The sequence below is a fragment of the Dipodomys ordii genome, unplaced genomic scaffold (genome assembly GCF_000151885.1).
Source record: "Dipodomys ordii isolate 6190 unplaced genomic scaffold, Dord_2.0 Scaffold25, whole genome shotgun sequence".
Lineage (NCBI taxonomy): Eukaryota > Metazoa > Chordata > Mammalia > Rodentia > Heteromyidae > Dipodomys > Dipodomys ordii.
The window spans coordinates 10,413,025-10,423,429 of NW_012267241.1; the positions used below are offsets into that span (position 1 = coordinate 10,413,025).

The 10,405-nt window shown below is 35.2% G+C and overlaps 1 protein-coding gene across 6 annotated transcripts in view; it reads left to right on the forward strand.

Moving 5' to 3' along the window:
* Nucleotides 1–10,405, forward strand: part of Nol4 (nucleolar protein 4) — a 275,830-nt gene that overhangs the window by 161,903 nt on the left and 103,522 nt on the right. The gene's annotated exons all lie outside the window — the stretch shown is intronic.

Here is a 10,405-nt window from a genome sequence, read left to right on the forward strand (position 1 = left end):
ACCATAGCTAAGATATGGAACCAACCCAGATGACCCTCAGTAGATGAATGGATCAAGAAAATGTGGTATATATACACAATGGAATTCTATGCCTCTGTCAGAAAGAATGACATTGCCCCATTTGTTAGGACATGGAAAGACTTGAAAAAAATTATATTAAGTGAAGTAAGCCAGGCCCAAAGGAACATAGGTCCCATGGTTTCCCTTATTTGGAATAACTAGCATATACCTGAGACAAGCAGAAATGGTCAGATAAGTTGATGTTAGGTGAAATGAGCCCCCAGATAAGGACTCAAATGATTTTGTTTCTTGCTATTGTTTCTAACATATTTATAATATGATTTCTTTGTTGCTTTGTATGTCCCTTCCCCACAGTATAACCCCTGTTTTCACTGTATTTGATGTTGGTGTAGTTTGTGGAAGGGAAGGGAGAAAACAAAATGTTTAAATAGGGATACAGGTGGACCCATTGCAGCAATGAGATGTACAAAATCCAACTTTATAACTTTGGCAGCCATGGCGGGGGCAGGGTGTGGGGGGGAGACACGCTGTGAGGGATGGAAAGGGGAAACAAAGGAGGAGGCAACAATGCTTGATAAGAAATGTACTCATTACCTTGCTCATGTAATTGTAACCCCTTTGTACATTATTTTCACAATAAAACATATTGAAATAAAAAATTAACCCAAATAAATAATTAAAATAAATAAAAATTCTAACAATAAGTTACCAAGACTTTATAAATGTATATATGTTGTATCCCCCATTGTAATACCCAAAACAATAGCTTGGTATTTTTTGATAAAATTATTTGATTTAATATATTTCATTTATATAATCTACTTATGTCTGTGTTTGGGAATTTGCCCTGTTCAGGTGTGAACTGTCCATCAAAAGCACACAATTTTGAGCTATAAAAAGATCACTAGGTTGGTTCTCTACATTGGATAGGTGTACATAGCAATAAAGTTTTGATTAAATTGTCTAGTTTGCTTTTGAGAACTTCAGACAGTAATTTACTTACCAGATCCCAGGGTCAGTGTCTGTGTCATAGATGAAATATGTGGATGAAATATTTACCTGGAAGAGAGAATTTTTTATCACACATGGAAAAAACAATAACATGTATCAAACATTAAATTTCTATGTTCTTTATATTAAACTAAATTGTACCCTTCCATTCTCATTTTCTTATTTAAAAATTTAAGCTTAAATTTCTACTAATTTGAAATTACCCCTGGGGATCATTTTATTCTGTAAGTTTATAAAGACTGTGGGCATTCCTTGCCTTTCTTCAGCTTGTATTATATTCTTGTTTTTAACATAGATCTTAAAAGCAAAATGCCTTAATCTGGATCAATTTCCAAATTTGCTTCAGGACTCTGCTTCCTAAATTGGCTTTAGCTAAATCTCCTTGCCTGCAGGTGTGTTGATTTATCCTTTTTTAACAAAGTCACCAGACAAGATCAGACAATTAGGCATTTCTGCCTGAGGGAGGTTGCTCCAGCTTTTGCTGGTGTAACTGGACAAATACCATTTTCATTGGTTTAAAGTCACATCACACAGATCCAAAAGATTATGTATGCACTAACAGGATCTGAATTTTTAAATATACTAGAGGAAACAAAGTAACATGTTATCTTGTATTTTGTATTATCTTGTCTTTGACATCAATAGCTTTTGGAAGGCAGCTATGCTAACTACTATACCACCAACGCCCGCGATCAATAGCTTTTGTTGGCCACTATCAAGTCTGAATTATAACCTAATTTTGGGCTTGTCCATACACATTAGCTTGTTCAGCTGAAACACCTGCCATCTCTCCAGTAGCTTTTCCAGAGCTACTTTCATTACTCAGAAGTTCCGTGACATTTCCCAATTCATTTTTACTTTTCTAATAAAATCACCATCATAACTAGTTTGAAAAGCTTTTCTATGTCTTTTGCTATGGTGTTAGGAATCAAATTACTGACCATGTCCTTCACGTCACTGTCTATACTTTTTGCCTTCCCCTTTTCTAGTTTTTGGACTTGTTGACCCTGCTTAGACTGAGAATGAGAGGCTTTCCATAGCTGATTGTTGCATTCCTTTTAGTTAAACAAGTCCAGAACAGACCAACTGATAACCATTGATAATCTTAATGCCAACATAAATTTTGTTTGTAGTCTGATATTTTTTTAACTGTGGAACGGATTATTTTTAATGGATAAGATCAATACCATGGAAGTTTGGTAGGTGTTTCCCCGAAGATCCTCAATAATTTCCTAAATTCAACCTCCTCATTTGGTAGATGAGGAAGGCTTGCTTCAAATACCCAAGCTTGTGGCCACTGCACCTTTATGAAAGTTTGATTCCCTGAATCCTTGTTACTTTTGTCTCTCCAATATTTCTTGTATTGAACATAGCCAGTGCTGTTACATCATTCCATTCCGCAGAAATCAACCATTTTTTCCTTGGTTTTAATTATAGTTTTGAAAAATAAAAAGGAAATTTATCGGTAGAAAAGATTTTCTTTTTTTTTGTAAGTACAGACATTGTTTTTGGGTTCAAACATGAAGAGTTCAAGTAAGAAAGTGGTATTTCTGTGGAAGTGAGCGTCCACATGTGCTTTCAAATAGAGGAAATGTCTTAAGCTTTGGTAGAATTGTAAGATTGTCATTTTTTGTTCAGGAGTCTCTTGCGTGACGCTGTGGAGGGTCTTTAAGACAGATGGGGAAGAAGCTTGGCTTATGTGTGTGCTGCTGTCCATTCTGAGCTGTGTATTACTGGAGGAAAAAAAATCATCAGTATTGCACAAGATAAACATTTTGGCACCAATTTATTGTTCATCTACTTTCTGAAGGGTTCTACATAGAAGAAACTACAGTATTAAGCAAAAATATCCAAATGAATAAAGAAGGTTCCTCTCCAAAGTGCAGCAGAAAAGAAAGACAAACTTGTGGTTACAATCTAAAGCAAAAAGTGATACACTGGGTAGAGTGGCAGGTAGAATGAAGGACAGAGCTATACACTTAGAGAACTGTAAGATTCACAGGGAGAACTAGAGAGAGGTGAGTGCTGGAGGGCAAGGAGTGGCTATTACAATCAGGAAGATTGTATATTGGGGATTGGGCATATTGTGAACATGTGTTTATGAGCATGCTTGTCTGGCATGGAGATTTGCAGGGAATTTAAAATCGCTCCCATGGAAAAGATGTGTGATGAAATGAAATACAAAATAGCTCCATCAATAAGGGCTTTAGGCTATTTTCAATTTTGGATTTTGTTCAGTAATGTTAACTATAAAGTTGTATTTAGTTTGGAATGTCAGGAAAATTATTCATACCTAAATTGTAGGGGATAAATAAAATAGGATCTAGGGATGGGTGTTGGGGGCAGACGGGGCAGAAATTTGGTCAAGTAGCTACTATGGCAACTCAGAGGGAAAATGATAATTGGTATTAATTACATGTCAATGAGAACAGAAAGTAGGTTATAAAAATATAAATAACCAGGTTACATTTTTATTTTTACATTGTATTTGCAAAAGCAGCACATGGCTTAGAAATCCCTTTCATATTAAAATATACTATCAATCTACTTTTTTAAAAAGGATGTACATTCCAGGAGTGTAGTGATGTTGACTTCCCTGTAAGTCCCTCCCTAACTGTACTTTCAACAGGTCTAACACTAGTTTAAAATCTGATGCACACTAGTTTTCCAACAAATATTTTCACTGATTGTAGGAAATAAGATATAGGCCATTCCTGATGGACCCCAAAAGTTTTGGCTTGGTTTCATGGCTGTGAAAGGATCCTCTTTACCAAGATTTAGAATGAGAAAAATTTGAGCAAGCAGGATTTGTGCAGCAGGCATTGGGGCATTAGTCTGTTCAGAAAACTCATATGGGATAGTAAAATAGAAATTTGAAAGACTTTAGCATGGAAGTGTTGCTCAAAGGAATTGTGGCTGATACATTTCCCCTGGCGAGATCATAGACTCAGATGAGAGACTTGACATGTTCATCATCCACCTGAATGTAGGACTATTAGAGATAAAGAAACATTTGGGGGCTGGGAAGGTGGCTCAGTGGTAGAGCGCTTGCCTTGCATGCATGAGGCCCTGGGTTAGATTCCTCAACAGCACATAAGCAGAAAAAGTGAGAAGTGGTGCTGTGGCTCAAGTGGTAGGGCACTAGCCTTGAGCTGAAGAGCTGAGGGACAGTGGCCAGGCCCAGAGTTCAGGCCCCATGATTGACCAAAGGAAAAAAAGGAAGGAAGGAAGGAAGGAAGGAAGGAAGGAAGGAAGGAAGGAAGGAAGGAAACAAATGAAGACTCAGCAGAAAATTGAAATAGAGATGGAGATAGTTGTAGACAATGAGAAGAGATAACTGAATCATTTTAATCAGGAAAGAAACCACATGTGAATCTTGCCTTAGGATTCCTTCTTGAAATCTAAATTCAGCCATAGAGTGTTTAGGATTCCTGACATTGAGTCAACCTTTGATTTATTTTAGTCAATCAGCTGAACTTCATACTAAGTGCTGTTTAGACAGTGTTAGCATTTCTAGTCTTCACGTGTCTCCCAACTCTCTGGTGTGACCTTAGAAAATGATTCTACTACCATATATTTTCTTCTTGGAGGATTATGAATGTGTATACACAGTTTCTGAGAAGCTGAGATTCCTAGGAGTTTAGTTTTGACCTATTTTACTGTTTTATTGTGAGTAATTTCAAATAAAATGATTATAAAACATTAAAAAAGTGAAAAGTGATAAAAATGCTTTAAAAGAATAGCTGATTTACTGATTGCTTGTTATTATGCAAATTAACTCCCTAGATTACCCAATTGAAAGACTTAATATATTGAATTGAAGGAGTTTAGGTGATATCTGTTTTCTTTGCTGATAGCCAAGCTTTTAAGGCACATCCTAATAATGTTAGAATTTGAAAATGAGTAGAAATGATGACAATGAGCTTGGAAAAGAAGACCAGACCCATAGGGAATTTTTTAGGGCCTAACTATATAAAGAAAGCCCAGAAAGTCATTAAATATACATTCTAGTACTTCCTCTAAAGTTATTATTCAGAGGATAGAAAAAACATAAGTCTAATAGTGGGAGATTCATAGTTATAAATCCATTGAATGTTTGATATTTATTATTTTACTTTGGTTTTCTATTGTAGTGTTTATGACCCAGTTGCATTTTACTTCATTCAGTAAAATATTCTAAGACAATCTCCCCAAAGAATATTTCATATATCAACTCTGTGGGAGCATGTTTAGAATTTGTTGGCTATTGTACAACTGTGGTGTTAGCATACTTTGGTTTGGCTCAGTTCCCGAGACCTCTCAGTCTTCATATTTTAGTATTGGTTTACTCCAACATGGTTCATGTAATTACTTATTAATTAAAATTTTATCAAAATGAATGTTACCATTCAAATCAAGATGTTTAAAATTAGTTATAATTGCCTCCTAATAATTGGTATATAATCTTATTTAGACTTGATGAATAGAACCAATGTATTTTTTCAAAATATTTCTTTCAATGTTTTGGGTATAATGAAATTATTTATTAAATACTAGACGCAATTGATTAATTTTTGTAGTAATATTTTATCTTTGATTTTGTGACTATTCCAGCTCATATTTCTCAATTGGATGATCTTCAACATTTGTCTTTTTTGTTTGTAGATATTTTGCTTCAGATTTAATTTCTGGATAGATAGAGCAATGTATATTCTTATTCAGGCTAGAAATAACAATAGTAAGCTTGCTTAATGTGGGCTAGGACAAAGCAATAGCAATCTCTATTGCTTTCTTTTACATTATGGCTAGATAGCCAGACATATAAACTCATGAATGTATTATAATTTGGCACGCTATGTAACAGAGTATCTTCTAAGATTGCTGTGTCTTGAATAAATATTTTTCTGTTTAGTTTTTGTTTGTTTTGAGACAAGACCTTATTTTGTAGTTCAGAAGGGCTTCAAGTTGTGATTCTCCTGCCACAGCCCCATAAAGGCTAGGGTTATAGATGACTGTCGACTTTGTATGCATCCTTAAAGGCTAAATAGGAGGTAGCACTGAGTGATCGAGGAGAGAACTTCTAACAGAGGGCACTTGATTAAAGAACATTAGATAAGGAACAGAAAATATTGTGCATGGAAATAATAAGAGCTAAATCTGGGATGAAGAGTTGTCAGGCTTTCAATATCTATTTGAAGATTGTGTTTGACAAAGATTTTGGTTGACAAAGAATCATTTGGGATCTATAACAGAAAAACAGTCTTGGTCAGATTGTGTTTTAGGTATTTATTTTACAAGATCACTTCAAGTGACCTAAAAAGTAAGAAGGTTACTAACAGAATAAAAGCTCATATGGGTAAGATGGAATAAATATTTTTAAAATTAAGCAAGTAGAATTATATAGCTATTAGTTTGTGGCTCATATTGATTTTGTTTGAGCAGAAAGCCACATTTATCAGACCTGAGGAAATTTCTTTTATCTTTTGATCCTAGCTACTTCATCAACTAAATGGGGACAACAACATTGAAACTATAAGTAATTTCAAAGCTCAAACAAGATTGCATCTGTTGTGTTATGCACTCTATATGGAATTTCTGTTGTGGTTCTTTTAGACTCCAGAATTTGGGGACTTAGAAAATCTTACAGTATTGCATATATACATAAATTGCATAAATACATTGCATATGTATTTATGAAATCACTATTTCTTGATTATCTGTCTGTATCTGTCTATCATCTATCTGTCTACCAGCTATCTATTATTTTGGTTTCCTATTACAGAGTCTCACTGTGAAGCTCTGGTTGGCCTTGAACTTAACCAACTTCCTGACTCAAATCGCAAATGCCAGGATTACACTCATACATCACCATGCTTGCTCTTAATTGTGAAAGTTAATGTGCATTTTAGTGGTTTGAAAATTATTTATGGAAACGATTTGGACATTATTCTTTGAATAAGAAAATACTGTTTTTTTCTTATTGCTTTTGTCCCTTCTTGCCTAGTTTCCTTTTAGTTACACTTATTTTGCAGGGCTATATTGTTATATATTATACATTTCCAAAAACATTTTATAGATGTTAGCTCTAGCACCTATTTCTCTGAAAAATTTGCACTCATAAAATAGATCCTAGCAAAGCTTGAAATCTGTGCTTGTCAAAATCTTCTCTGACCCTGTTGCAGTTTTATAAAAGTAAAATATCATTTTTATACCACGGATTCAGATGACCTCCTGCAGAAAAAGAAAATCTTTTCTGAACTTCTAGATGGAAAGAAAAATGGGGATAGGATGACAGTATGGTGGTTTCATGGTGGCATTCCAAAGTGATATGGATCCATGAGCCTTGCTCCCTGTCACATGTTTGTTGAAAAACTCACTGACATGGAAGCATACTGCATTGATTTTATTCTGTTCACTTTCCCACATCTGCACATTTTTCATCTTGTCACTCAACCTCATGAAACTTTTCACTAGGCAAGTCTCTTTGGAATTGACTTGGAATTAAAATCTGTCCTGTTCCAGTTCATATGTGTACACACAATTTTCTGGCTGAGGAATTCCCCTTTGTATTGTTCCCCATAAACTATAAGAAAGTGGGATGAATTTCTAGCCTGGTGATTGAAGAGCAGAGCATCATAGCAAGCCAGACATATCTGGTGATTTTTGAGATCATTCATTATGATCTTTCAATCTCATTAGGTAAAATTTGATATAAAAACAAGCATTTTAAAATTTATTTCAATATTGGAATCTAAACCATCTCTAAAACTAAAATTGACTTCTCAATTTTTGTGCTCATTACTAAGACATGATTCCTTAGCTGTCTACATTATATAAAAGGTTTATACCACAGTTATTAGCTCACACGAGTGTAGAAGCAGAAAAGGCTTTTGATCTGCTCTGTGCAGTCTGAAGTTCCAGGAAAGTCAAGAGTTTGCTTCTAATTTAACTTCAAAACTCTGAAATCCAATAGCCCCAATTGTATAAATTCCAGCCTGAGTCTAAAAGCTTCAACTCAAGGACTTGTAATGTCTGCAGACAGAAGAAAATGGATGTTCCAGGTGTAGAAAGGAGAGGGAGATGCGCTTTTCCTTCATCTTTTGTTCTATACAGTCTCTCAGTAGACTCATAGAAATTTGCAAGAACAATGTGTTTTAGTCAGTTTAACAATGGAACTTGAATCTGCCTGGAAACATCCTCACAGATACACCTTATCCTCTACAGAATATGGAGGCTGCTATGCATGAAAGAATGATGGATTTGGTGACAAGAGGAGAGTTTAGATAAAAAGAGACGAGGTCATTGCCAGACCAAGAGATGTCTCTTGTGCTTGCTATAAAGGGTTTGGAGATCATCCTGAAAGGAATTGCAGTTAGAAAGCAAAACCTCTGAGGACTGATGGCTCGTGCTTGGAATCATAGATACTCATCAGCGTAAGATAATGAAGCTGAGGGAAAATGTCCAGTAAATTAATCTTAACCACCAAAACAGTGAGAAGTGGATGTGTTGCTTAAGAGGAAGAGCATCAATCTTGAGCAAAAAATAGATCAGGGGCAGCACCTAGTCCTTGAATTCAAGCCCAGTACCAGCACCAAGAAAAACAACGAGGAAAGATAGAGAAAGAAGGTTGGGGGCTTGGTGTCTTCTGATTCACTAAGTTTTTTTTTTTAACTATTCAATTAAACATTTGTTTCCAAATTATGTGACAGATACCATCCTGGGCCCTGAGGATGTGAAGATACATAAATCTCAGTTTCTGATTTAAAATAGCCCAATCCAGTAAATGGAGCAGTTATATAAATGATTCATAACAAAACAAAACATACAATAATAAAGATGCTTCCAGGGTAGCAAGCTGCATGAAAGAATTTTAGAGCCCTTGAAAACATCAATAAAATCCAAAATATAATCATGTGTTTTAGCAGCTGCCAGTAAGAAGCTCACAGAAAGGGTGGAATTAAAAACTGAATTGTTGAATAAATGCCAAGGGCAAGATGAAGAACAATATTGTGTCTGTGCCTTCTGTAAAACTTATTCTTATATAGAAAACAAGAAAAGAGCATGAATGAATTTTCCTGGTACTACTCTGAAATGTAAAGATGTTTGTTCTCAAAAGTATTTCATACAAATATGCTAATTATAAGTAAAGAGGTCAATATTAGGAAACAATCCCAGGTTTCTACCTTAAGTGGTTATAATAGATTTGAATATTAACTTCAGTAAAGACAGGATGATTCTAACTCACTGATGTACAAGGATCGTAAATTATGCCATGACTTTCTTCCATGAGTGTGAGAGTTAATGGAGACTTCATTTTCACTTTTAAAATTTGTTCTGTTTTGTGTTTTGTGTCTTGCCATGTAACCCATGCTGGACTTGAACTTAAAATCCTCCTGCTTCAGTCTCTCAGTCTTAATATCACAAGTTTATGTGAACTTGTATGGTAGTTCATATTTAACATTTACAACCGTTAGGTTATTTTTTATTGAATAGTCCACTTTTGATGCCAGGTGTTTTTCATTTTTATCTATGATTTAACAAATAGTTATCAAGCCTCTCTGTGAGTGAAGAACTGTGTAGTAGCTGGGATTTCAAGAGAAGGAAGACAAGGTAATCTACGATTCTTGGAGGCGTCAGTCGACTTGGGCAAGGCTGTTTACTAGAGAAATTGCAGTTTAGATAAGAAGATAATGTGGTAGACACACTAGGAGGAGAATTATTTTGAATTTGGAGAGTCCAAATAGGGAGTATGAGTTAGACAGAAATGAAGCATGAATTAAATTCTTTCCTTTTCTTTCTTTTTCTTTCTCCTTCTCCCCCTCTCCCTCTCTCCCTTCTGTTTCTTTTGTTGTTGTTGTTGCTTGTATTCTTTTTTTATTTATTTTATTTTTTTATTGTGAGAATACCGAACAGAGGAGTTACAATTACATGGGCAAGCTAATGAGTACATTTCTTATCAAGCATTGTTGCCTCCTCTTAGTTTCTCCTTCCTATCCCTTCCCATATTCTTCCCCCGCACTCGATCCCCCACCCCAAAGTTGTAAAGTTCATTTTCCGACAGAATGACTTGTACACCTCATTGTTGCAATGAGTCCACCTGTATCCCTATTTAAACGATTTGATTTTTCCATTCCCCTCCACAAATTATGCCAATATCAAATACAGTGAAAGCATGGGTTATATCGTGGGGGAGGGACATACAAAGCAACATAGAAATTGTCTTGTAAATATGTTAGAAACAATTGCATGAAAGGAAAAAAAAACATTTGAATACTTATCTTGGGGTTCATTCCCCTAGCATCAATTATCTGACCTTTTCTGCTTGACTCAGACATATACTAGTTATTGCAAATAAGGGAAACCATGGGACCTATGTTTCTTTGGGCCTGGCTTA